The 24,663-nt window shown below is 44.4% G+C and overlaps 1 long non-coding RNA gene across 1 annotated transcript; it reads right to left on the bottom strand.

Moving 5' to 3' along the window:
- Positions 1-15,823: 15,823 nt before the first annotated feature.
- LOC109322608 lies at positions 15,824-24,434 on the bottom strand. Its single transcript, XR_002104432.1, has 3 exons — positions 24,421-24,434; positions 24,324-24,325; positions 15,824-15,959 (listed from the first exon to the last, which is right to left on the bottom strand). It is a non-coding gene; the product is annotated as an uncharacterized LOC109322608 (long non-coding RNA).
- Positions 24,435-24,663: the final 229 nt, after the last annotated feature.

Genomic DNA, 24,663 nt, shown 5'->3' with positions numbered 1-24,663 from the left:
TGAAATCAGATGCCTCCAGATGAAAGGGTTTTTTAATGGAAAATATGATATACACAAAGGTTTATTTGTGCCAAAATATCTTCCTTTTTTTGGTCCCACCTTTTCCATTTGTGCTCACAGCAACAGTTACATTTAAAAGTAGTACTAAAAGGGAAATGCATCCACTTTTAGCTATACAAAAAACCTAGAACTCATGGTTCCAAAATGATACTTTTTATTAAGCCAACTGGGAAATCGCATGAATATTGTCCTTTTCTGCAAGCTTTCAGGATCAAAGTCCCTTCATCAGGCTCTGAGGAAAGTATAGATGGTACAAGATGATAAAAAGTCCCCATAGGTAGGAAATAAACTTCATTTTTGTACAGAGGGAGCTGAAGATGGAAGGCTGTCCCTCTGGGTCCATGAGAGTGTCTTGGTGAGCTGTGCTGAGTAGCTCTTTGATCTGTAGATCAGGTAGAATTCCTTCTCTGGAGGTGTCAGATGGCAGGCAGGGAGGTAAAAAAATCTTTTTGGTATAATTTTGGAACCAAGAGTTCTAGTTTTTTGCATGTCTTCTTGTCTAAGACCAACACAGCTACCAACTACACCCCTGCACTTTTAGCTTGCTTTCTTCATTCAATGTAAAAAAATAGCTGCTGGAAATACCCAACACTTATATCAATTATGTCAGGTACTCAAGCACAGTTAACTCCTCTCCTATTTGGTACAGCATTTAGACATATGCATAGTGAACATTTGAGTCAACAAGACCTAAGAATGAGCTTAAGTACTTTCCTGAAAAAGTCAGCTGTCCAAGTTGTAACAGTTTTGCTCTAGAGGCAAAAGGGATCAGAACTCATGGTAGAGGTGATACCTTTCATTAAACTAACTAGATTGTTGCAACTAGACCAACCAGATTTGTGGTGAGGTATCTCTGGGCTCTGTGATAATGCACATTACCTCAAATAAAGGCAGAAACAGGGTTTAAGGTTTCAAGTGGTAAAACTTCCTTCCTCCTTGTAAAATTATGACGATTGCATTTTTAAAAATCGGCTCAAATTTGATATCTTCCATGTGTCAGGTATCTATGGTTGTAGCCATATTGGTCTAGAGGCAGAGCCCAGAAATACCTCACCACATAAGAAATTCCTGCCCAGAAGAGCTTTGCATCTTTTTACTCTTCTGTGAAATATGAAACATCATAACCAGAAGGAAATATAACTCTGCATCCTGCTTGCAATTCTACAAACAACTTTGAGGTAAATAGACTATTCCAACTTTTCTCTGAGCCTCATCTGCATACAATAAGCTGTTCCAAACAGGAGATTTTACCATCCCTTCAACTCTCCTATGAAATATGAACCTTCATTTCTACCTAGGAGAACATTTATACTCTTTTCTGCTATGCCTGAAGAAGGATGCTTGTGCCTGAAAGTTTGCAAATAATATTTTTTTTGCAAAAGTCTAGTTGGTCTAATGCAAGATACCACCTCTGCCATGAGTTCTGATTCCTGAATAAGTATGCATTACTGAATTAAGCTCCCCATAGATCACTAGTAGGAGTTTCACAGACAGTAGTGACAATTTGAAAACTACAACACTGGTGAACCAAGAGAGTATTTTGTTTAGTAAAAAAGGATGTAGCAAGTTACGGTTACAAACTAATGAAAATCCTGAGCTAAATACAAGGCTTCTTTCAGGACCAGAGCCTAAAATTGTAACAAGCGGGGGGCGGGAAGGGAGGAAGAAGATTAGGAATGTGCCCCTCATGATTTGTGAAAAAGCAGCTTGTTAAAAAAACAAAACTAATGTCAATGACAAGTAGAAGATGCCCAAAATGGAATTTATGAATTTTGCTTGCTAGGTCAAAAGATTTTTTAAACAAATGCACATATGCTTTTGACACAAGCTGTGAGTTAAAGAAAAGGTAGATTGTTAGCAAAGAGATATAAACGTGGCATTGAACAGTCCTGTATACAGACATGAAGCCTGAAGCATAAAAGAACAAATTAAAATAAAAACAATAAAAAATTATATATTAGCTGTAAATAACAAATCATAAAAAATAGACAAGTAACCATTTATAGTATTAAATCATTGTATATGTACATATATATAGTATTAAGTCATTATACCTGCATATATAAAAACTGCATGTCAGTGACACCAAGTTTACCTGTCACTAGTTTATCATTCTTGTTCCATAAGAGTTATTCTGTCACTGAAGTAATATTCTATCATATTATAGCTCTCTCTCAATCAAGTTCCTTATCCACATGTAACCCCATGAGTCTGAATTTATTCATGAACACACACGCACATGTGAGTGAACAGACACACACACACACACATACAGAAAGGTACTTTTCTGTCTATGTCATAATAAAACTAATACAAAATCTAGTTATTTTACTCTTTCACCTAGGCCCTCCCCCCTTTTTTCCTGTTTTTTCTTTGATCTTTTAGGGGTTTTTAATCTTAATAATAATGCAGTACCCAAACCTACATACCAGTAAATCACTTGTACTATAATAAGATGATGTTAATTCTAGTATCTGGAGTACACACATTTTAAAATAATTTAGGAAACATGTTTAAATGTATTCTCAAAACAAAGATGGATTATTTTCATGTACTGTACAGTATAGGAAGGATTTTAATTGTGGAAACTATATTGTATCCTTCCTCTATCCTAAAAGAGCAATTTTATGCCAATATATGGGTCAATGAAAATCTTTTTAACACAAATTATATTCAGATGGTAAAAGAATTGCTAATAAAATATATAAAGGTATGGAAGTTAAAAGAAGGGAATCATCATCATCATTATCCCACCCAGGGAATAAGAAGAAAGCCAAAAAAGTTCTCAAAATACAGAAGCAGCAGATAAAAAAGTCAAGGTGACAGAATAAGTTCTCTTATGGGACAAGAATGACAAATTAGTGACAGGTAAGATTGATGTTACTGAAATGCAGTTTTTTCAGAGGTTTATACAGCAAGCCAGCTAACCATAAAAATCTACTATGAGCTAAAATTGGGGAAGCTACTATACAAGCAAGGAGTATATTTTTTATTATATTTACTTCCTTAAAAAAATATGCTTGGCTATATTTAAAATACAGGAGCCTTCAAAAGTTATTAGTTGTGGAGTGTTTTTGCTGTATATTTCAAGATAGGTTATTGTTTTTCAAATTATTTTTCTCACTATGGATAGCATTGGAGATATTTCAAGAGATGAATCCACATTAGAAGGGAAATTAGCATGACAAGGGAAGTTGTATATTCACTAGGGTTGGAAGGAGGACTGAAATACTGCCTGAAATTGGAGTCAATGGGTGTTTTACCATTGATTTCAATGAAGCTAGCATTTCAAACTATATCTAAAAGTAAAGACATGCTCTTGCTGAACAGACTGGGAACTTTTTAGGTTCATATTTACCTACATCAGGGTTGTCCAACTTTTAAGTGACTGGAGGCTGCCCCACTGGAGGCCATGGGCTTCTGGGGCTGCACACCACATGCCCCTGCCCAACTGCACTATACAGTTGGTGGTGACGCACCGCTCGCCTGCTGTACCACATATCTGGGCACTTCCCACATAACTGTACCACATGACTTGACACCCTGCCTTGCCCTAACTCCCCAACACAGACTCTGCCACTACACCACACTTCCCAAGGACCCTGGGTCATGGGCTCCCCTAGTACTGTGGGCTTCACCACACTGCACTGCCCTGTCCAGTGGGGCAGGGATGGGGAAGCCAGATGGAGCCTGGAAACCATAGCTGCTACTGCAGCCAGAGCAGTAGGGAGAGTGGTAGCTGGGTAGGAGGCCAGGGCACCAATCTAACCCTAGCATGTGGCTCATAGACTGCCAGTTGGACAACCCTGGTTTACACTATAATGAAGTATAACATTCTTGGTTCCTGGTATAAACATAAAGACCTCAAAACCAAACAACCTGACACAGAATCTTTAATCATGGCTTTCTTAGTCTTTAACACATCTTCTAGCCTATTCTCTTTATAATCCCTGCCACAGAGAATCATAGAGAGTTAGGGTTGGAAGGGACCTCAGGAAATCACCTAGTCCAACCCCCTGCCCAAACCAGGACCAGCCCTAACTAGATCATCAGCCAATGCTTTGTCTAGCTGGGTCTTAAAAACCTCCAAGGATGGAGATTCCACCACCCCTCTGGGTAACCTGTTTCAGTGTTTTACTACCCTCCTAATGAGAGCATTCTTCCTAATATCTAACCTAAGCTCCGCTTGCTGTAACTTGAGACCATTGCTCCTTGTTCTGTCATCTGCCACCACTAAGAATAGTCTAGCTCCATCTTCTTTTGAACTCCTCTTCAGGTAGTTGAAGGCTGTTATTAAATCCTCTCTCAGTCTTCTCTTCTCTAGACTAAATAAGTCCAGTTCCCTCAGCCTCTCTTCATAAGTCACATACCCGAGCCTCATCTATATTTTCGCTGCCCTCTGCTGGACCCTCTCCAATTTGTCCACACCGTTCCTGTAGTGGGGGCCCCAAAACTGAACCCAAGTCTCCAGATGTGGCCTCATCAGTGCTGAACAGAGCAGAATAATAACTTCCCTGGACCTACTGGCAACACACTGGCTGTTGATTGTTCCTTGGCCCCAAAGGGTTTCTTTTTTCCTACTTTCTCACACCAAGCTGCAAGGCTCTCCCCTCAAAATGGGAGGGGAAGGGGCAGTGAACTGCCCTGTGAACTGGCCCACAAACTGTCTGAAAAGTGCTTATCCTGTTTGCAGCCCCTGTTCTCTGGCTCCCTGGTCACTGGATCCCTGGTTGCCATTCTCTGCATACATCTTTAAGGGTCCAATCCAGAGTCCACTAAAACTAATGGAAAGCCACATGTTGAATTTAACGGATTTTGTACATGGGATTAGGATATGTTCTTTCTATCGGTCCTACTGTACCTCCACCAATCCTCATTATACTGACTGTACTGTCATACATTTTTTCTATTAAAAAACCAAAATATAGCAGGCATAGTTCCTAAGGATAGCTGTAATTTTCATGATCTTCCCATCTAAAAGTACCAGTCAGTGATGTCACTTTAAGAATTAAAGAACTTTAAAGAGATACAGATGTAAGAGGTTAATGACACACTTGAGCCACCTTCTGTTTTTAGTTACATGGGTGTTAAAAGGAAATAACTCAGGTCTTTGTTACAAGAAGACAACTACTCAACTGAATGATCAGTGATATTACCCAGTCAGGGCAAAAAGAACAGAATGCTGTCTGCTGAATATCAAAATGTAGACACTTGAGGTACAGACACTGCACAAAAACCAGTATAAGTGATCAGAAATTAGTCTAAACCTATAACAGAACAGAAGTTCAGCAGACATGGATTGTTTTAAAATGGTGGAATGCAGTCTAAGAGAGACCTAGATGGATGCAGTATTAGACTTAATCAGTTCAGGTTAGCACTGTATATTGAATTTCTGTCCCAGATCCCATAGCGAATCACCTTAGTACACATCACAGGGTAGCCTGCTAGCCTCAGCTGGTGCTCATCTGCTCATGGTGAGCACCAAGCCAGCCCTGCCCCTGGTCTGCCACAGATAGGAGCCATAAAAGCCACGGTCTCCTGCCTGCATGGCCAGGCAACGGGTGGTGGGAGTGGTGAGCTCCGTTCTCCCTCCCCACCACCACATCCAAGCCTCCTGATAGCTGCAGCCAGGAGCCATGCTCAAAGCCACACACTGTCCCTGCAGCTGGGAACCAGAGGCAGGAAGGAGGGGAGCAGAGCTCACTGCCATGTAGACCTGACCTGACACCCTCCAGTCCCAAGCCAGTAGGCTGGGGGGAGCCCATGTGGTGGTGGCTCTGATCAAACCCTCCCTGTTCACGATACAGCAGACAGTCAGATGGCCCCAGGCCCACCAAAACTGAACCAACGTAAGTGGGGAGCGGGCCCCACCCCAGCCACCACTGACAGCCAACAGCTAGTGGCAGGTTGTAGGGCTGGTCAGTCAGGGTGACCAGCTGCTCAGCTGAGTTTGACAGTTTCTGACAGACTTCTGGGAGAACCCCCAGTCTGCTGGCCTCAGCCAGTGCAGGCTGCCTCTTTGCCCTCTTCCCTTCAGCTTCCCCCATCCCAAGGGCAAATGTGAGTTCTGTTCACTCCTGAACACACTCGTGGCTGCTCTCATCAAGGCATGCACCACCCACCTGGGGCACCTCCTGGACCCTGCTCAGCTGGGCTGGCTGTCACCCAAAGCCCTGGCTGCCTAGATGGCACTGTGGCCTGTCCACACTGCAGGCTGGCTTCTGCACATAGTTTGGGGTGGGGTTGAAGAAATTCCTATTTTAGTCGCTTCCTCTCCATTTTTTAATATTCTTATGGGGATTTTTTTGGTATGATTGTTTTAATAAATTTACAAAATATGGACATATCATTGTGTGATATACTTTTATTGGCATGAGTTTGGGATAATTCCTATTCATAATTGACAAAACATGAACCATAGCAGTGGTGCTAGTCTTTTGGCCCTGCAGGACCTGGTCCAACCTGGTCTACAGCTGGATTGGACCAGCATTGGCTTGATATGCCAGGATCAGGCCCCAGGGTTCCATACTACCCCTGGCCTCCTTTATCATGTGCCAGGATCAGGTCCTAGGTGCTGGGATTGGGGCACTGCACCAGGATTGGGTCCCAAGGCCCTGTGCTGCTTCCAGCCAGGCCCTGAACACTGGGATTGGGGCCTGGGGCCTCCTGTCTGTCCCATGTGCCAGGATCAGGCTCTGCCACTATGCATGCTGGGCCATGCTGTCCAGCCTGTGGGACTCCCTACAGGTCCAGAAATGTGGTAGCAGGCACCACTCCCTCATCCCCAATTTTTCAGATGCCTGGGAGCCCTGCAGCTAAGATGGCCTGGCTTCAGGGACTGGGTCTGGCCCACAGACCAGGGATTGTGTATCCCTGAACTATACAAATAATTTCAAATAGCTGATAATTTAAAATTTCAGTGCATTGTACACATGACAAACATATACAGTATTATCAGCTTGTGGTAGATTATGTTATATTGGTAATGATGAAAAATGGAGAGCTGTTTACTTCAGTTATGGTATATGTTTCATTTTACCACTGAGGTGACAGTGCTTTTAACACATCTAAAACTGGTGTGTCTTGACCCCATTCCATTCCATCATAGAAGTTCAGATACCCTGAAATTGTTTGTTGGCAGCACACCACCTCTCTAGAGCTCAACCTGGCATATGGTGAATCACACCATGAATTTTCTTTTTTGATAGTTGATGGAGGCTGAAGTTCTGCTCTTCTTTGCTGGATTGAAGAAATTATAGGATACGATTGCCTGAATCCAAAAAATACGAAATATCATACAAGTAAGTGGGGAAGCTGTTTCAACCATGTCAAGGTATTTTAAATCTGAACTGTGTATAATGAGTTATCCTTATTGACTTTCTGAAGTTTAAAATTAATTAAAAATCCCTAACACAAGGAGTCACACTTATACACTGTCTAGAGAGGAATCTATGTTTCTAGGACCACCAGTCATGTTAATGAGAAATAATTGTGTTCAAGATAATGGGTTAAATATTGAGCAGTTAATAAAATAAGATTTGCCACTAAATTTTCTGGTGATTTTTTCCATTGCAAAAGATAACTTTTCCTAGTGAAATTGACTTAGTGCCAAGTGTCTTGTGCAAGGCAAATGACAGGACTGTCAAATTCTTGTATACATTTGACACCATTATGACATTTCACCCTAAATCAAACTTTCCTCTTATATTAGATTTGTAGTCAGCAACTCTTCTCAGTACAGCACAGCTTGGAATTAGGACAAGGTGAAGCAGGAAAATTGCTCAGCTCACCAAAATAGTCTCATTGCATAGGCCAAGGCTAGGCACAGAGGTTAAAAAAGTCCAAGGCAGATTTGCACTAACATTCGTGGCTTTTTCTAAGTGCCCTAGATTAGTTCAACATGCTGCAGGGCCGGGTTGTAGACCAGGGGCTCCTGAAGCACCTGTGGGAAACACAGGTGCCTGGCTTGGGGACGGAGATGGAAGGCAGCCTGCCAGGCCTGCACCATGCTGCAATAGAACGGAGAAGGACTGTCCCATTCAGGAAGGTGAGGTCCAGCATAAAGAGCTCCCGGTCAAAGCCAAGGCCGCCCACCTGGTGCAGGAACTGGCATGCCAGCTGCCACCACAGGAGGTGGCCCTCCGCATACAGGAGCCACTGGAGGGCCTGCAGGTGGTAGGCAGCCACCCTGCTGGCCAGGTTGATCAGGCCCTGGCCCTCCTCAGTGGTGGGCAGGTAAAGGGCAGCTCATGGGAGCTACTGGCGTCCATCCCAGAGGTTGTCCACTAGGAGCCATTGCAGTCTCTCGAGTAGCTCTGGTGGAGGGTCCAGTGCAGCGGTGCCACAGGGTCACTGCCGCCAGGTTGTTGGTGATGAGGACCTGGCTACGGTAGGAGAGGGTGGGCAAGTTCCAGCACCAGCACTGCATGCGGGCCTCCACTCCCTCTGCCAGGTCCTCCCAGTTGTTGGCTGCAAAGCTCGGCGGCCCCAGAAACACTCCCAGGGCTTTGAGTCCTTCCCAGTGCCAGGTGAGGCCCCCCAGGAGGTCCGGAGGTGGTCTGCTGACCCAAGACCCAAGCAGGAGCGTGTCGCTGTTGCCCCAGTTGATGCAGGCTGATGCAGCGAGCTCGTAGGTGTGTTGGCATTCCACCAGGGCCCACACATCCTCCTGGCTGCCCAGGAAGACTGTCATGTTGTCCATGTACACCATCAGCTGGATCGGGGGGCCGGTGGTCGGGCCCGCTGCCGGTGGCAGGGCTAAGCCAGTCAGGCGACATCGCAGAGTGTGCAGCAACGGTTTGATGGCCAGGGCATACAGCATGCCCAACAGGAGGCAACCCTGGTGGATGTCCTGATGCACTGGGAACAAGGCACACAGCACACAGTTCAACCCACAGCAGCCTCAAGCTCTGCCAGAGAGAACTTGCACTCCAGGGCCTCAGCCTGTGAAGCACAGAGGTGCGGCAAGTCCTCATGCAGCTGCTGAGCGGCCTCTGGCAGGTGGGGTCAGCCGCAAACAAGTCCCAGTAGACAGCGATGACATGCCCCCACACTTCGCCTGGGTCCGTAAGCAGCCGTCCCTCTGGGGTCTTGAGATGGCCCAAAGTCTTGAAAAAAGAAAAAGATTCTGACTCATCCAAACCCCATCTTCAAATTGCTACATGTTTGATTGTAAAGATTTTAATTTTGCCTTCCTGACAGCCTTGAGGTAATCAATACTTCCTTACAAACCATACAGGTCCATGTACTCATCTCTGAGCAGCAGTTTACTCTAAAAATGGTCCCTTTGATTTCAATAATGCAAATTGTAAGGTCAGGTACCCTCTACTGAGAGCACAGAGAGCAGAATCTGACCCAGGTTATATAATAAACTATTTCTTCTATATCAAAATAGAATTGCATTTCTAGCAGATATTTATACTTTCTGTTTAAGCCTTTGGGGGTTGTTGGAAGTAATTCTTCCTACAGCTTCTGGACTGTTTTATAAACCCCTTTTTATATGAATGGTTAATTAAGCTAGCTTAAACATACTCGGTGTCCCATAATGTAATAGATTATGTGGCAATTTAATGTAGCATAGTATAATTGCTTGTGACAAAGGGCTTCCATGTGTCAGAATGCAATGCTGCTTCCCAGGACAATTGATTTTAGACAAAGAGAGAGAAACTGAATTTATATTACTGCAGGAGAGGATGGTGTTTTCTACCTTATTCTGATCTCTCAAACACTCTTTTGTTGCTCTTTTAAACAGTTGTGTTATCATAAATGCCAATAATTTCTCTATTATGATAATGTTGTATATTGTCACATAGCAACTACAGCTGATCCTCATGACAGGAATATGGCATCACTTTATGCAAAATGAAGTGTGCTCATTTTCCACTCTTGCTTGCCTTGGAGTTGCACAGAAAAATCCATTAGGTTTCAATACTGCTGCAGGGCCATTATTTTTTCCAGGGCACTCTCTTCTGCTGTCTTATCACTGAAACATTTGCCTCATTTTGACAATATTCCATCAGTTGATGCTTATTAATAAAAAATAAGCTACCATATACTATACATTTATAACTCTTTTCAACAAAGCTGCCCAGCACCACTGATTTTTGGTACCAAGCGTCTCTCTGGCCTACCATCTTTCAAACTTAATCATGACTTGTATCTTTAAAATTTGACTGAGCTGACTAAGCAGAATTTGGAGATAGTCTAGTGCTCAGCAACGCTGACTCCTCTCAGAGATACTTACACAGCAACTGAGACTTTGCTTTGCTGATAGCTGTATATGGCATGTGATTACCAGTTATATGGTCAAGGGTTTCAATGGATCTGACATCTGTAGAAAGGGTTCCTTAAAGCTGACTGGCTGCAAGCCAGGCATAGCTTAGCCAAAGAAGAGCCTTAAATACCAACATTCCTCCAGGGTTATAGAGACAGACCATTACCATTAAAACTGTACAGTAGGCTGAAACAAGCCCTGTAGAGGGTAGCTGTTTCATCTCCTTCTCTCAGGGCTAGACTCTGCTATCCTGATTCTCATGGAAATTAACAAGGCTAATTGTAGGAAAGATTTCAGTGAATGTGAATAAAGGAGTAAGCATCTGGCCCAGAGATAGAGCACACAACTGCCATCCAGAGAAATTGGTTCAATCTCCTGCAGAGTTCTAAGGGCAACTAAAACTTGCTTGTCTCTAACCCAGGAAGGACTGCTTTTAACTTTAACAAGCTAAGTGATGAGGCTTACTTTGTTGCAAATTCAGCCCTGCACACTTTGACTATGAGACTTTGTTTCAGACATGCACTATTTGCACAAGGTAGATCCCATGTGGTTTCTGAGGTCAACATCTATGACTTTCTTCAGTGTCAGGCTTGTGTGCCTTTTTTCTTTTGCCCACCTTGAACAAGCGAGTAATATAAGTCAATAATGACACTACTGTGTCAACACCTTGCATGCAACAAACATTCAGAAGCCCACTTTCTCCTTAAAAAATTATCTGTCTGCCCAATGCTTCTAACTACTGCTCAGATTCTTATCAACATCCCCAAGAAGAGAAAGGACACACATACCACGTTCAGCTAGCAGCCACATACTCCTTATGTTTGTTCTAGTTATATTTAATTATTGCAATATATTCTGCCTGGGGTTGTAAATGAATGCTATGGAAATGCTGTAGATGATTCAGCATGTAATCACTGTCGTAAGTAACAAAGACCAAAACAGAGCAGTCTGGCATTCTCTACACCGACAGTTCTCAGCCAAGGGTCCATGGCCTCAAGGGGTCCACCAAAATAAACCACAGAGCACACAAAAACTAAAAGCCATTTTACATCATGCTGTTCAGACACTTTTGCTTTCTTATTTATTTATTTTTACCAGAGAACATGGCTCCCAGCCATTTGAAGCTCTGGATTGCAGCCCAGCTCAGCAGCACTGGCTTGGGGCCATGCCCTATGCCCAAAGTAAGCAGCACCGGGGACCAAGGGGGGAAACAGGATGGGGGTGCAGCACCAGGGACCAGGGGGGAGATGGGAGGGGCAAGCAGTGTCAAAGATGTGGGGAGAAGTGGGCACACTGGAGGAGAGGGACAGAATCCAACTAGATCTGGACAGGTTACAGAGGTGGGCGGATGAGAATAGAATGGAATTAATTCAACGCAGACAAATGCAAGGTACTGCGTCTAGGGAGAAGGAACCTGCAACATACCCATAGGCTGGGGAACACCCTTCTCAACAACACAGTGGCAGAAAGGGATCTTGGAGTCATTGTTGACTCCAAGATGGACATGAGCCACCAATGCAAGGAAGCGGTCAATAAGGCTAATTGCACCTTGTCATGCATCTACAGATGCATCATGAGCAGGTCCAGGGAGGTGATCCTTTCCCGCTACACGGCACTGGTCAGGCTGCAGTTGGAGTACTGTGTCCATTTCTGGGTGCCACGCTTCCAAAGGGATGTGGCTAACTTTGGGAGGATCCGGAGGAGGGCCACTCATGTGGTTGGGGGACAGCAGACCAGGCCCTACAAAGATAGACCAAAGGGCCTGAATCTATTCAGCCTCCACAAGAGAAGACTGAGAGAGGATCTGGTGGTCAACTATAAACTCACCGGGGGGACCAGCGGAAAATAGGTGAGACTCTGTTCCCCCTGGCACCACCTGGGATAACAAGGAATAACAGCCACAAATTGATTGAGAGCAGGTTCAGACATGATATCAGGAGGCATTACTTTATGGTTAGGGTTGCCAGGCTCTGGAACACGCTCCCAAGGGAAGTGGTGCTCTCCTCTACCTTGGGAGTCTTCAGGAGGAGGTTGGATGGGGTATTATGTGATCCCAGCACTTGTTCCTGCCTAGGGGAGAGGGTAGGACTTGATGATTTGTTCAGGTCCCTTATGACCCTAGAAACTATGAAACTATGGATGGGTGGTGGGGAGGGAAATGGCAAGGGACGCAGGGACAAGGACCAGATGGGGAGACAGGAGGGGAACACAACACTGAGGACCATGGGGGGGTGGGATATGCAGAAAAAGAGTTGCTGTGGCACAGGTGATCATGAAGTTTTTATAGCATGCTAGGCAGGGGCCCAAGGAAAAAAAAGGTTGAGAACCCCTTGTCTACAGCAGTGGTTCTTAACTGAGGGTCCATGACCCCCTAAGGCACCCTAAGGAGGTCCACCAACATAAACCAGAAAGCACACCAAAATAAAAGCTGTTTTACATCATGCTATTCAAACACTTTTGCTTACCTATTTATTTATTTTTACCAGAGATCTCTCTCATATATACATGACCTACCACAGCAGCTAGCATGATTTTGCTCAGTGTATCACTCACAGGTGAAGGAGATCAGACTTCTTTATTGGGTGGCCTCAAGCTAAAGAACTCCATTCTACCAGATACAAGAATACCTTTTAACATCAGGATTAGTATGTTACAACAATAAGGCTAACCATCCTATCAAGATGGATTAGGACGATTTCAACATAGAAAGGATTATGTGTTTAAATTACATCCATGGTCTCTACTGAACAGCAAGCCATAAATCAAACAAAGGACTCCCGAAACTTTCACATTAAACCAACAATTATGGCTGGTAGATCAAGTGACAAGTGAGGTTTCCTAAAAGAATCAGAAAATCATGATGAAAATTCAATCTAGTTTTGTTACATTAAAAGGTTTTTAACTATCATATCATTCCAGATATACTGGCTTCACAAAAGGACCATCAGCATTCTAGTAAAATGCAGAATAAATATCAACTGACTCATCAATAGTCTGTCATTTTTATTTAATCTTTTCAATTATTTTGAACTTGTCATGCTGGCAGGAGTTAGTCATGCAGTACAATTCTGGCTATTCTTTTGATAATTTCCTATGTTGGCAGGCTACTACTTTTTAACCCACTCTTTGCTGGGTCACTCTCTAAAATGGAATGTTAACTCCATAGATTCAATTATTCCCATTATTCTCTCTTTTTTATTGGATACACTTCAGAGAAAGTGAGATAGAAATTCTCATAAGAGAATTGCTATGTTATTTTGACACAATTAAATAATAGTTGCAGGCTACTGTTATTGGTATTACTACGCCGACTCTAGCCAGGTTCCTTGGATTGTGACAGGTGTTTTCTATTTGACAAAACAAAATAAATATAATCCTTATCCTAAACAGTTGGAATCCATGCTGCAATATAAAACCTTTCCTTCCTACCTCTGTATCTTATGCTTTACACCATTGCCTCCTCTCAGTAGCTGAATTTTGGCACCTTGGAAGTTGTTTTTCTAGTATAGGAACAAATTTGTGACATAGTATGTTGTATATATGCAATATTGTTTTATTTATTTACACATAGCATCAGTCCTATAGATAGGCAAAATAGTACTGAGGCAATCCTCCCTACCAGATCACAAGAAGGTACCTGTCCCAAGGGTTACCAATGAATACTAGGGTTGTGAGAAACAGTTTTGTTTCAATTCAGTTTTGGATTCATCCATTTGGGAGGGACAGTGATTCATTTCAGTGTTTTGGATCACTGTTCCGTTTCGATTTGGCTGAATCTGTTTTGGAGTTTAGATGCTGTTTTGGTGATTCGGCCATAGGCTATAATGGGAAATCACTAAAATGCCTATAACTTTGTCATTTCTTGCCTGATTCAGATGAAAATTTTAGGGATAGTAGCCCCTTCTGAGTACATGAAGCCTGCCAAGTTTCAAGGATATAGATGCAGGCATTTCTGTGAAACTGTACCTCAAACTGTTCAAAGTAAAACAAGTGACGTGTGTGTGTTAAGGCACAGTGAGATGAAAACAGCAGCCATGGTAGCCTATAACAGTGGGCCTTCCCAGTGCTGGTTAGATCTCCACCCACCCACCTGTTTCTGGGCCAACCACCCGCCCCTCTTTTTTCTGGCACACGTTGATGGAAAACTGATTCAGATGTTTCCCTGGTGGGAGGCTGCCCATTTAGGTGTCTTGGGGTAGTGTCCATTCCACAGCTCTGTACCTCCCCTACACTGCAGCCTCACACATTGCATTATTCAACCCCTCCAGCTGTGCTTCCCTCTCTGGGACCTTTGGGTCCCCCTTAGGCTCTGGCCCTACCTTCAGGCCAGTTAGAATCCCGAGCCTCTTGCTCTGGGCATTCCTCATGGTGGGCCCCTGGCCCTTAGACCCCAGTTTGGGTCCTGGACCCAGCACAGGCCACTCAAGGGTACCTCTGATATCTTTTATTATACCAACTGAATAGTTGGGGAAATATATCTTAGCAAGCTTTCAGGAAAATCTAAATTGAGGTGTCAGGGGGTGAGAGATGGGCTGGGAGGGGTGGGGGGAAGGGAGATATAGCAGCCAGGTAAAAATGGGAGGGTACCTGTGGAGTCAGATGTCAGGCAGGTTACAGTGCATCATAAATCCAGTGTTTATATTGAGTCCATGAGTTTTTTTATCTAGGATGCTGATGAAGTGAAGTTCATTGGCTCATCTGTGAAAAGTGTTTTGGAAATTCAAACAACCACCAAACCTTGCTAACCTCATCACCAGAAGCAAACGTCCTACAGCCCAAAACACACCAAATGGATCCAGACCATGACATAACAAGAAATGCAAAATCTGCCAACATATATCCAATACCCCCACAATTACTACACCCTACAAAAGAACCATCACCACTCCTAGATCTTACAGCTGTACCTCCAGAAATGGTATATATCTCATCCAGTGCGCCAAATGCCCTGATGGAAATATGTAGGAGACACCAAGCAGCAACTGGGCACTAGAATGAATGCACACCAGAAATCTATTACATACAAGAATACCCAATTACCTGTGGGGACACATTTCTCACAAGAAAACCAATCTCTCTCACAAGAAAACCAATCTCTCTCCAATCTCTCAGGCCTGATCCTGAAAGGGAATTTATAAACCATTTTTCACAGACGAGCCTATGAACTTCTCTTCATCAACCGGCTAGATACAGAAACTCATGGACTCAATATAGACCCTGGATTTATGACACTATAACCTGCCCAATATCTTACTCTCCAGGTACCTCTCCACTTTTACCTGCTACTGGTCGGTGGACAAGACAGGTCTTCCCAGGCAACTGTGGCCAGATCCTGCCACACATGGCTGTGGCTTGCCCAGTAAGCCAAAGGGTCTCAGAGCAGTGGCTCCACATCCTCAGCAAGATAGGAAGCCACTGAGACCTTAGCACTACCTGCCCGATGCTGGGGTCTGGGGTCTCTGGACCCCAACATGGAAGCCATGCCCTTGGCCCACATTGGAAGCACCTGTGGTGGAGGAGACTGGCTGATGGATGGAGTGCTGGCACGGGACAGTGGTTCCCCCTCTTCTACATCCCCCCACCTGTGCCCTTGTGCCTCCTGCACTCTGTTCACCAGCACCTCTGTCTAGTAATCCAGGATTCTGCTGACACACACACTCCCCTTAACCCTCAGATCACACATGGCCACCAGCATGTGCACTGTACTGGACTGCAATGGATCCAGCCATTTCTTGATGCACTCCTTCACTTGATGCACTGCTTTACCAGTACTTCACCTCTTGTGACAGCATTTTGCCCCACCCACGAACATCAATCCCCTGGAACTTCTCCATTCAGTTCTGAAGCTCCCTCACTATGGGGATCACCTGGCTAAGGGGGGGCATCGCCAGCACTGAGACTCTTGGTGGCCTTGAGGAATGGCTTGAGGACCAACAAGATCTGGGAGATGGTATCCCATTCTGTTTTGTTAAGGGGGGCACTGATCCCAATCTCCCCAAGTAAGGCCTTGTCAGGGATGGCCTTCTGTTGTTCGACCAGCCTTCAGGTCTGTGGAGTTCCACTGAGTCTCCACATCCTGCATGATTTTGTGCTGCAGGATGCTCAGCTCTGCCTGTTTATCCCACAGCATCTTATCCCCCTTGATGCTCCAATGAAAGTAGCCCACAACCTTCCTGCATTTTGAAATGAGCTGGCTGGTTGTGACGGCACTCTCCCCAGCAGCTCTGTCCCCCTCCAAGGTTGCCCTGACTATAAGGTAGAACTTCTGTGCTACACCATGGATGTCAACAAAGTTGGCATCATGGACCACCTTGACCATATTGGCCACATTGTCGATGACCATGAACCCACAGGTGAGCTTACCCTGCCCAATGAGCCACCCCTGCACCATGCAGTTCATGGCTCCTATGATCTCCATTGTTGTGTGGGACTCATCCATCACCTCCACTTGAAACAGAGCCCACCAACAGCCTGACTGATCACACCAGTGCCCTGTAAGGGAGAGGTAGGCATGATCTCCACCCCGGCTGCTCCAGATGTCCAAAGTGAAGTGCAAGGCCACCTGTGGCCCTGCCTTGCTCAGTTCCTCCTTCAAGTACTCCCTACATGCCTCATACAGGGAGGGCACCACTGTCCTGCTGAAGATGGCGCATGCAGGTATGTGGTATGATGGGGCCATGAGCACCATGAGCCACCTGAACCCTGGCTGCTCAACTAAGGAAAGGGGATGGCCATCCAAAGCAAGCATCTCCCCTACGCTCTGAGTGACCTTGCTCACCTTTGGAACATGCCCTCCTTTCCCTTCTTTTTTCCCACACTGGTCCAAGGTGGCCTACCTCTGCTTCTGGGGGATGGAGGCTTTGGAGCGAAAGGGGGACTTTCCTCTATGCATGCTTCCACTGGTGCCAGGCTGAGGAGGAGCACGGGGGCAAGGAGGTGGTGCCTCTTGAGATGCATGAGCATCCCCATGGTACTGAAGTGTTTCTTGTCCTTGCCCCAGCTGGTCTTGCATTGGCAGTGCAGGCAGATAGCATATGTGGGATCACCTGCCACCTCAGAATAATCCCACACGTTACACTGCCCCCTCACTTCTGGGCTCTGGGTGTAGATCCTGCCTTATCCCCCTCTTTAACAGGCAGAGGCACAACAGGAGGAGCTAACTCAGCTGAGCCACTTTCCTCCACAACCTCAACCTCCTCCAAGATGCTTTCCAGAGAATGAGACCTGGCTCTAGGGGAACTTGTGGGGTGTGGAGCACAAACACAGATTCCCCTCGTTCCCCAGAACTTCTCTGGCTATGGCACTGAGTTCCCCTGATTCTAGATCTAGCTCTTCCTCTGGCACTGGAAGGCTCAGGCTAGGAACTGAAATTGGGATGGAGGAGACTGTCATGCTCGTGGTGCTGGGGTTTATTATTATTGCTGGTGTTAGTGGAGGTGGTGCAGGTGCAGACACTGCTCCCACTTCCTTGCTGCCATGAGCAGCAGAGCCCTCATGGCTGCTAGGAAAGAGGGGGCATCTAAGTTTGGTGCAGGGTAAGGCAAACTAACAGATCTCCCTCTGCCCCCTCTCACTCCCCTGCCAGAAGACCTGGCACCTGCCTTTCCAGTTAAGCTTCATGTTTGGCATGCTGGAAAATGTGTGTCCATGTGCTGTATATGTGTAGTCCTCTCTTGTACAGTGATGAGACACTGCCAGGCAAAGCACAGCTTTCTTTTTGTTTGGGGTGAAAAAAAATAATGAATAAATAAGAGGATTTTTTGGGAAGAAATATTTGAAAGGGATTAACAATAGGGATGGTAGGCAAGGGTAAGTGGGAAAGGATTGGCTAATGGGTTGCTACAACTTGGTAGCAAGAAACTACCTACCAGCCTAGACCCTTCAGATGCTGTGCTCTGCTGGTCATGCTGCAGGAAACAGATCTCGCAAAAGGCAGAGAGCAGTTCACAAACAACCTTATATGTTCTTCCTTCATCCCTCCCCCAGAGCACTGGGATTGGAAGGGACCTCAGCAACATATCACAGACACTGGCTAGCTACAGATGTCAATAGCAAACCAGTCCATCCCTCCCTCTTTCCCCTCTCTCTTATGAGTCTGTTTCCCGATGAGCCTGCCTCCAAAACTTTCTGAAACATCCAAAATGTTTTGGATGGTTTCCTTTAGTTTCAGATTTGGCATTTTGGGTGCCAAAATGTGCCGAAACATCTCCAAAATGAAACAGCTGCCCAAGTTTCGCACATCCCTAATGAATACATATATTAAATCAGAGACCAAACTAAGAACCACTATGGGTATCACCAGAAGCAGGACAGTTCCCATCCAGCCCCAGGCTATGCGGAGCACTATCCACATAGCCTAGAGCTGACTGGGACCTGCTCCAGACTGGGATAGTTCCCAGTACGGAGCGCTCTCCTCACAGCCCAGAGCTGGCTGTGTTCTGTCCCAGACCGGGACAGATCCCAGCCAGCCCTGCAGTGTAAACATACCTTATGTGTCACAGTGCCATCTGGTGACAGCTGCCAAAACACTTTTAGCCTTTCAATTAATTTTAATTTAAAACAATGTTCTGGTTTTTTTGGTCTTATTCTTTTACATTTTAATATTTTCAGAGACTGGTAAGTACTCATGAAGTATAAAGGAAATCATTTTTAAAAGTGAGAATATTATTTTTCTCATCTACATCATTCTTCCACTCCCCCTCACTTGCAATGCTACCTTCAGTGTCACCTGCTACTCACGCTATAAAACAACAGTCCCCCAAGCACATGAATTCTGACAGGGCTAAATTATTCCAGTAAGCTTCCTGTTATTTTGACCTCTCATGCCTGGCACATCAAACTAATTGTGACCATGGTTACTTTCCTAGCTCTGTATTACTAACCAAACAAAAGAAAGAGTCTTTGAAAGGAAAAAGCCTTCCAAACTCTCCATCCAAATAACGAGCAAGAATGCTACTCATGATGATTAAAAGTAAAGTGGATCACCTTAAAATTTTGCTTTTTTAAAATAGCTATAGAATATTATTTATTCTCATTCCACTTAAGACAAGTCTTTAACTGAACCTGCTGATCAGACTGCTAATTAACTTTAAAGTATCAATCTGATATTTTATCAAAAAATAACATTATGTATTAGCTTAGAACTGTGCCTACATGTAGAGATTTTAATAAAAGTTCTAATCACAAATTACTTAGTTATCCAAGTGTAATGACTGCTTTTAAATAAACTAATTTATTATCTTATTAGGTTAGCTTGTTAATGACAGCTTGCTAATGTTAACTAACTTCTAACTTTCCTGCCAAGCTTTCAACTGCTATAATTCACATGCTATATGGTCTTACATATGACAAGATAATATAAAAAGATCATCTTAAAGCCATACATATTATGGTACATCTTTTAGATCAAGCGGTGGCCAATTTGCAGCCTGTGTTCCACAGGTAGCATGGGCAGACCCTATGTGGAACATGGCAGATTGTGGAGGAGGCAGCCAACACAGCATAGATAGGGCAGGAAGCACAAAGCACAGCAGCAGATGGGGCAGGGAACACAGGGCAGGAAGCAGAAAGGAGAGCAACTAATTGAGGAAGGGAAGGGGATTGCAGTGGCACATGGGGGGGTGAAGGGATAATTTATGACACACTTACCATAAAGGCTGGCCCCCACTGTTTTAAATGAAGTTTCCTAATGTCATAAAATAGAAAAAATACCCAAGGATACTATTTCTTTTTCATTCATATTCTCTTTCCTTGACTCAAACATTTAAGCTTATCTGCCATTTCTTACCCTGTCTTGGATTTAACCTGTGTGGACAGTCTGACAAACTCATAAACTTTTGCCCAGCAGACCTCTGGAGTTTAAAGTCATCCATTTTGGTCATCTGATAGCAGTGTTGGTTGACTGATTAAGAAAAATACTTTTTCTGTTCTCAGAAAAGTCTGCTGTTCTTTTCCCCAGCCACAGGGCTCAAATCAGTTATGTGAAAAAATTCCCAACTCAAAATATCCAGAAAAGTAGAAACCTCAGAATACAAGTTATTTACATAAATTATTTGTCCTGAGTAGGAATAGTAGAAAAAAAGAAACCTACATAAAGTATTAATCCAGATATACAAAAGAAAAGAGTCATTCAACATTTGTGGATAAAATATATATTTAAAAAAAAACCCCTTCTCTACCAAAGCTCTCAAGAAATGCAGTTACAGCCTGCTTTCCTGTCTAAATGACATGATCATTCTCTATGGTTATTTCTAAACATGGATTTTAACAAATATTTAACTGCCAGTCTTGAGTTATTCAAGGGCTTATTTCCAGGAGCAGGGAGGGATTGGGGGAAGCTTGTTATTTTGGGTAGAAATAATGAGAAGTCTTGGAATTACTGAATAAGATTGAAATGAATTTTCCATCCAGAGGTGACACACCACAAATCTAGATACCAGTGTTCTGTTCAGTGTAGAAACATTACATTGGCCTCATTAGAGCTGCTAAATTAACTTGAAATACTGTAGATGTGACAGACTTAATGCTTGGCCATGGGATCTGGAACAAAACAAGAAACAGAGCAGATCTAACCAAGTCAGCCTCTGTCTCTTTTTCATGATTTAAATTTTCCCAGATGATGAGCAGTAATATCTGACAGATAGCATGTTAACCTTTCTCTTCTATCTCCTTAATGTAGGCAAGTTCATTAAAACTTACAGCATGCTACTAATTCCTGTCAAAAAAAAATCAACCTCTTATTGTGAAATACCTGAATGTTAAATAGGGCATTTCTCCCAAAACAAGTTTACAAAGGTAAGATTTAAGATCGGTTTCTAATTAAAAGTAACTTTTGCCATGAATAAAATGATCCTCTATCTTCAGATCTCTCTTTCATCTTGCAATGACTTTGAAGCCAAATACAAAGCCCAGACATGCAAGGTGTTGTAAGTTGTGTGCTGTATGCACTGTGTGCTGTAAGTTGCCCCCTGAGCTCTGAAGATGCAGGTTTTTCCAAGTTTTATGGTCTATCTGACGGGAGTGATTAAACAAGCCCATTTGTACAACCAAGAGCATACAAGGAGTGATACAACTATTTCAACTGGGGTCATCTTTGACCATGTACCTATTTGCAGCTGTGTAAATTAGAAACCTCTGGAACCAAGACAAGTGACTTAGACCAGATCCCATTCCACCTTTTTAAAGTAAAGTTTTAAAGGAAAGCTGGTGCTGTGTTACAAAATTCAATGTATTAACGGATTTTCAGGAGCTTAAACAAAGTGGCATAGAGATATTTTGTGCCTAAATCCATTAAGATGCCTAATAGATGGAATATAATCTGGCCCATTGACTTTGAAAGGGGCATGATGGCTGGAAAATTATGTTGTATGATATGTAGATCTTAATATTGAAATAGCTACAAAATATTCTAGCACTAAATGTGCTTAACCCTTCATAGTGCAGCTTGCTAGGCATTTTGTGACATATAAAGATGATGTCCCTTCCCTGAAGACCTTACAATCTCATTTTACAGCCTATGAAATGGGGAATGATACAGAGATTCAGACCAATTAAACCAGTAGGACTGAACTGTAAAGTTAAGAACACCATGAGTTAGCAAATGGTTTCTGTGCATGCACATGATTAACACACACACTTCTGTAATATATTACAGGATAGAAGTGTGTACATCATTAAAACTCAAAGTATCATTAGGATCTCAGAAAGTGCCGGGGTGTAAGGGTGGAAGGAGACCAATTGATCATAAATCATGGGTGGAATGGACAGTGTGAGGAAAGAGATAAAAGGAGAAACATAAGGGGAAACTATTTTGGAGCCTTGAAAAAACTAAATATTTCACACAAAGAGGGGAAATCAAAATATCAAATTATGTCCAGGATTATATAAAGCTTTGTGTTCTTTTTATTTTAAAACAATACAACCAAAAAGTGTTCACCAAGTTTCATCATGAACCAAAGAGTGCTAAGTTCTGGTAACCTCCAAATTCTAAGTGTGATTTCTTTTAAGAGTTTTTAAGCAAAAATTGAACCATATGTAAATAAGGGGGAGTTGAGAGGGAAGGGACAGGCTTCTTGGTCTCCCCTGCACTGCCCCCAAGCTGTATATGTGCATCTCCCCTATTTCTCCCAACTCCACAGTTTCCCTCACACTTCCCCAACTGTGAACTCCCTCTCCCCGACTAAATGAGCTATCCTGGCCTGAGGTAGGTTGTAGGTCAGCTCCAGCTTCAGGTCCAAGCCCAGAGCCAAAACCAGAGCTGTGGCCACTAGGGCTGTGCAAAGCTTTGGGTGGTGATTTGATTTGGACAAGATTCGGTCCGATTCAGTGGCCAAATTTCTGAATCCGAATCGAATCAGGGGACCAATTAAAAGGTCCTAATTGAGTCGAAGCTCTCTGAATCTTTGGAAAAAGATGATTCAGACAGTCCCCAGTGGCTGCAGCCTGGAGCTGCAGCTGGACTAGGAGCTGGTAAGTAGAGGGCAGGCAAGGGACCATAGCGGGAATCCTGCCAGCCCCCAGCCCCTGCCTGCTCCCTCAGCCCCGTGCAAGGCTGCCCTGCCCACCCCAGCTCTGCGCCCTTTAAAAAAAAAGTCCAGACTCACCGGATACTGCCGGGTGGGGGGGCTATCCCGGCTGCCCTCTACTGCCCCATGCTCCATGGGGGGCCCTGCCACGAGTCCCCCTCCCCACTGTCTCAGCCCCACCATGGCTGCCCCACCCACCAAAAAAAAACAAGAAAAACCTCAGAACTCTCTGCTTCTGCAGTGGCCTCAGGGTTTTGGGGGGCTTGTGGAAGAGCCCCCCACACAGTGTGGGCCCAGTGGAAGGCAGCAAGGATCACCCCCCACCAGCAGGAATAGTGAGTCCAAGATTTTTCTGTTTTTTTTTCTTAAGGAGCCAGAGCTGGGGTGGGTGGGGCAGCCGGGGGGGATAGGACAGTGGAGAGGGGCTGGGGGGCTCATGCAGAGCCCCCACACAGTGTGGGACAATGGGGATTTCACCCCTCCCCCCAACCAAGTAGCACCCAGTGAGTCGGTAAGATTCTGAATGACGGCCAGCATGGCTTTGTCACAGCCAGGTCTCGCCTTACCACCCTCATCTCCTTTTATGACCAGGTAACTCACCACCTGGACATGAGAGAGCAGGTTGACATTGTATACCTTGCCTTTCAAAAGGCCTTTGATCTAGTATCCCACAATGTCCTCATGAGAAAATTGGACGATTGTGGGCTTAACTCTGAGACAGTCAGGTGTGAGAAACTGACTGCAGGATAGGACCCAGAGAGTTGTAGTGAACAGATCTGTGTCATCCTGGTGAGAAGTAGGTAGCAGTGTCCCACAGGGGTCAGTGCTTGGTCCAGTACTTTTCAAAATGTTTATTAATGATTTGGATGTGGGGGTGAAGAGCTCACTGGCCAAATTCTTGTATGACACCGAGTTATGGGGAAGTGTGGTCACACTTGAAGCTAGGCCACAGATACAGACATACCTAGACAGGCTAGCAAGTTGGGCAGATTGTAATCTGATGAAGTTCAACGTTGAAAAATGTAAAGTGCTCCACATCAGGATGAGCAACCCCTAACACACCTACAGGCTTGGCAGCACAAAACAGACTAGTACCATGAATGAAAGGGACTGGGGGGGGTGGTAATAATAGACTACAATACGAATATGAGCCAGCAGTGCGATGCTGTAGCCAGTAGGGCAAATAATACTCTGGCATGCATCAATTGATGCATCTCCAGCAAAACCAGGGAAGTGATTTTTCCACTCTACTCAGCACTAGTGAGACCACAGCTAGAGTACTGCATCCAGTTCTGAGCGCCACACTTTAACAAGGACATAGACAAGCTTGAGAGAGTCCAAAGAAGAGCCACCCATATGATTAAAGTCTTACATGGCAAGCCTTACAAGGAAAGGCTGAGGGATCTGGAACTTTTAGCCTGAAGAAAAGAAAGCTGAGGGGGGAAAGCTGAGGGGTAGCAGCTTACTGCTACACTGGGGGAGTACATCAGGGGCTTGGTGAGCAACTGTTCACCAGGGCACCTAAGGAGAAAACTAGGAGTAATGGCCACAAACTCCTGGGACACCAATTCAGGCTCAACATTAGGAAAAACTTCTTCACAGTCCATGTGTCCAGACTGTGGAATAAGCTCCCTCCAGAGGTGGAGCAATCACCTACCCTGGAAATCTTCAAGAGGAGACTACACAGTCACCTTGCTGGGTCACCTGAACCCCAGTTATCTTTCCTGCTTAGTGCAGGGGGCTGGATCTGATGACCTTCCAAGGTCCCTTCCAGACTTACAATCTATGAATCTATGAATTAGTTTC

The sequence above is a fragment of the Crocodylus porosus genome, unplaced genomic scaffold (assembly GCF_001723895.1).
Source record: "Crocodylus porosus isolate Cpor-Errol unplaced genomic scaffold, CroPor_comp1, whole genome shotgun sequence".
Classification (NCBI taxonomy): Eukaryota; Metazoa; Chordata; order Crocodylia; family Crocodylidae; genus Crocodylus; species Crocodylus porosus.
Note: the sequence above shows the minus strand (reverse complement) of the source record. Positions and strands in the feature narration are given on the sequence as shown.